Here is a 5,034-nt window from a genome sequence, read left to right as displayed (position 1 = left end):
ATCATCTTTCACCCAAGCAATCTGATAAGGCTGGGGATGTCTCTCCCTCTTGAGCTTCAGCTTAGAGACCATCTCCTCTGATACAAAGTTATCTGTGCTACCACCATCAATGATCATGTCACCACATTTATCCTCACACTTGCATCTGGTATGAAAAAAACTCTGTTGTCCTGGTTCAATCTCACCACTTAGTAGGACCCTTTCATTCACCAAGGTCTCTCCTCTTTTTGCATCCTCTGAATGTGATGATTGTGCATCCTCATCCACATGAGCAAACCTAGCTTGGCCCTCAGCTCTCCTATTTTTCCTTCCTTGTCATTGTTTGCATTCAAAGGCATGATGACCTTCTTCATTAAAATGGAAATAGGTACCACAGAAGCTTGCCCTTCCTTTTCCATGTCCTCTACCTCTTCCTCTCTGATTTCCAAAGTCTTGATCACGGGAGCAATTAAAACCCTCATTCCTCTGGTTTTTGCTTGTACACTAATCTTCATTTTTATTTTGGGTTTCATTTCAGCCTCTAGATGACCTACCACTACCCATTCCTCCTTGAACTCACCCTCTTTCTCTTCCTTCAAACCTTTTATTTAGCTCCTCTTCAACTTGTAGGAAAAACTAGTATGCCTCTTCAATGCTTGTCATTCTTACCAAACTTAATTCCTCCTAGATGCTAGGTCGCAACCCACTAATATAACGAGAAACCTTCTCCTTATTTTTTTTTTCATGCCTTGATCTAATCAAAAGTTGATAAAACTCCTCTGTATATTCTTGAACTGATCTTCTTGCTTGCTTTAAACCATGCATCTTCTTGAACAAATCAAGCTCGTAGTCCACAGGAATGAACTGCTTCTTCAATTTGTCCACCATGCAATCTCACCTTGTGATCTTCTCCTTTCCTATTCTATTTCTTTCTAATTGAACCTCTTGCCACCAGATTTTGGCATGGCCTTTCAGTTTGGCCTTTGCAAACTTAACCCTATCTAGGTCCCTGATATCCTCATACTCAAAGTATTCTTCCAGTTCATTGATCCAATTGATCAACTCATCTAGTTTCAGATTTCTTGAAAATATACTCACTTGAATTGTAGGTCTTTTCCCAAACTTAGTAATGGCCCTCAAAAGCATTTCCTCTACCTCATTCAGAACTTCCCTATCAAATTCCCCTTCTAGTCCCATTTTTTCTTCTTCATTTTCATCCTCACTATCATCACCTATGGCAACATTGGCTCCTCTACGGAGCTCCTCTTGCAATGCTTGTACCTAACTTTTGAGGGCTCTAACATCCTTAGGATTAATAGCTCTAGCCCTTCTCCCACACTCTCTTCATAGAGGCATCTTTTAACTCAAACCCACAACCACATAGTCCTGGTGCAAACTACCTCACAGTTGGCGCTCTGTCTACACACTCAAGAAAATTGGCTCTAATACCACTTGATGGGGACTCGACCCAAGCACAGAATGGACACAACAGAAAAGAGGAAATTGTATTAACTAGGAAAATAAGCTAGTACATACAATACAGAGAAAATAAACTTCAAAAAATGCCCTAAGGGCTTACAATAACATAAATCTAGAGATAATTTCTCCTTTCAGTACCTCCTCTCAAACTCCACTCCGAACTGCCTTTTATAATGCCAAAAATCTCCTTAAATAGATCTCAGAGGGTTAAGGACTAGGAATACATTCTAGAAAGTGCTAGTAGGCATCCACCAACCAAATAGAAGGCTCCAGAAGCTACATTAGAAGTTGACACAAATCTAGAAGAATCTAAAAATGGTAATCAAACTTTTAGGAGGCATAACTTTTGAACCGTAGCTCCAATTGACGAACCAGTTACATTTTTGGAAATATCTCAAAGTGCTCTATAGCCCTATGGACCAGCTTCACTCATTTCCCATTTTTTGACCCTTTTTGAGGTTATTTAATGCCCCTAACTTGACTTTGAAGCATTCTTAAGAGGTCTCCAAAACCCAAAAAATCGCAATAACTTTCAAACTATGGGGCCTTTTGACCTGATTCTTTTTTTGGAATGCTCTAAATTAGAATTACATTCATCTTGCCAATTTACACCTTCGAGTTTACCCAAAATGATGGCCCAATTACATACTCCTATTTTTTCAAGATTTACATGTATCCCAATGTGTCCAAATACTCTATCCTAGAACATTGATAGTGGAATTGTGAGACTTGGAACCCTTATTTGACCCAAATGGGTATCCAAAAATTAAAACACATGAAATCAAAACTAAGTCTAAGTACATTTTTTTTTTGGTGATACAAGATTGCCCTTATACCTCTGGATGCTCCTGCATCACGTATCTATGGATGCATGCATGTATACATAGATGCATACATGTATCTATGCATGATGCATGCATACATACATACATACATATACGTATGTATGATGCATGCATGCATGCATGTGTGTGCATGCATCTATGTGTATCAATGTATGTATGTATGTATGTATGTGTATGTATGTATGCATGCATGTATGGATGCATGCATGCATACATACATATATGTATATGTGATGCTTGCATACATACATACATATACATATACATACATATACATATGCATGCATACATAAATATACATATACATATTCATATACATATATGTATGCATATGCATGCATACATGCATATATCTATGCATATGAATGCATGTATGGATGCATGCATGCATACATACATATATGTATATATGATCCATCCATACATAGATTCATTTACATACATATAAATATGCATGCATGCATGCATATGCAATATGTATGTATACATAGATCCATGGATGTATGGATGGATGCATTCATACATGTATACATACATATTGCATAAATAGATATATACGTATATCTATGTATACATTGGATACATACATAGATATATCTATGCATACATTGGATACATACATAGATATATCTATGCATACATGCATGTATACATAGATATATATGTATGTATGCATGCATGCATATCTATGGATGTATTCAATATATACATAGATATATGTATGGATGGATGCATACATACATACATACATGTATACATGTATATATCTTGTATGTATGCATGCATTGTAGTGCCTCTCCCATTTGACTTTTTTAAGTCATCCTGATGGATGCACCAGTGCTGATGTTTTATTGTGATAGATCATGATTGTAACCCTGAGTGGTCTACACCATCAAGGTGTTTGGATTTATATTTTTTTGTATTAGTTGCGTTGATTATGCTTTTGACTGATCTTTGGGATTATGATGTTATTTTTGTTTCACTGAGGTTTGTGCCAGTGGTTACCAGGATCGATGTGGTATCATGAGCTTTTTCTATGATTACACTGAGATGTGTGCAGAGATTGCACTATGTACTATTAGCATGCTACACTGGACTAGGTTCCTTTAGTAGTGGTTAGTCATGTTTATGACTGTGTTCGCTTATGTGTTTTAAGTGCCTTATTAAATGCATTAATGATTATAATGGATTGTTCTTGTTGGATTATTTGGTTATTTGTTGCAGGCATTTACCTTGTTATATTTCTGATTAGAGAGATATTTGTTACTCATGTGATGTTTACATTTGAGAGGACCCAAGGGTCAAATGTTACTCTTTGATTCCAGTATCATGAATTTTAGACTACTATGTTGTTCGGTTAATCATATTGCATGATGATGCTATTTTGAGATGACAATGTGTTTTATGATGATATCTGGTTATCTGGTATTTGGACATACCTCTGATTATGTTATGTGATGGATTTAATGCTATGGTTATTTACTTCATTCCGACATTGCTATGCCTTTTGCGAATGTGAGTGCTGTAAATAGATTATTTTAATATAATTAAATAAATGGTTAAATTGGGCGATTTAATGCATTTATTGCTTCGGCTATGTTATTATATGCAATTGCACTTGATTGTGTTGTTTAGTGTGCAGGATTATATCCCTGTCAATGGCACATGGAGTTAGTGATTCAGCCATTCATATTTTACCAATGTCACCCTTGTATGGTTGACGTATCCTTAATTAAATGTTTAATTTAAACCTTTTGGTGATTATTAAATCTAAACTCATTTGCATTATGTGATTAGACTAGTAAGTGTGTCTATGCATTTAGAGGTTCGCATTGTCGTGAAATTTGTTTAAGGAGATTTCTGTGTTTTTGAGTTTTCAAGCTTTTTAATTGATTTATTTTAATTTCTGGTAGCTTTTCCATAGATGAATTCCTATTTATAGGAATAGCCTATTTTCATTTGGGTCGACTCAGGGTTTAACTAGATTGGCTAGTTAAATGCCCTAATCAATTATTCACCTGAAAAGTGAATAAGTATCCAAAGAGGAATTCAATTCCTCACTTCTCACTTTCAAATTGAAAAGTTGGAGAGTAAACCCCAAAATCCTCTTCATGAGGATTTACTATTTTGTTTGTTGTGGGATCTACGAGCATGGGATCGTCACAAGGTTGAGCTCGTTGGATCCAGCTCGGGGAAACCTTGGATTTCCGCAATTTTCAGCCACTTCTACGGGCCTTTTATTTTTTGGTTCAGTTTTCTATTTTGCCCTTTTGGCTGTGAGGTAGGGCTTTCCTGTTTTATTGTTTATGCTCTATTTCTGCTTCTATTTTTGGTAGCCATTTGTTTGGAGGCTGAGAACTAGTGTTCCCCTCCATTTCTGTATGTTAGTTCTACCCGGTTGGGTGGGTATGAACATTTTCCTATTTTTTGAGATGAGGGTTTGGGATTTTACACCGTTATGCTGGCCATTTTTGCATACGGTGTTCGATTCCATTTATTTTTGTATTTTTTGGGATTTTTGAACCCAAAGGCCAAATGGAATTTAATTTTGAAGTTTTTCAAAATTTGGGATTTTCACCTCATTTTGCGTGTCGCCTTGTTTTCTCGAGTTTTCTTGGCACATTGTGGGTCGTGGACCTGGATGAGTCGTTTGGATATTAGTCAGACCACTATTGCACCTTTTTTTGCATTGGGATGCATGTCACACCCGTACTCCTGACTTTGTGTTTGA

The sequence above is a fragment of the Cupressus sempervirens genome, chromosome 7 (genome assembly GCF_028749045.1).
Source record: "Cupressus sempervirens isolate cs-2001-9-10 chromosome 7, ASM2874904v1, whole genome shotgun sequence".
Lineage (NCBI taxonomy): Eukaryota > Viridiplantae > Streptophyta > Pinopsida > Cupressales > Cupressaceae > Cupressus > Cupressus sempervirens.
This window is presented reverse-complemented; position numbering follows the sequence as displayed.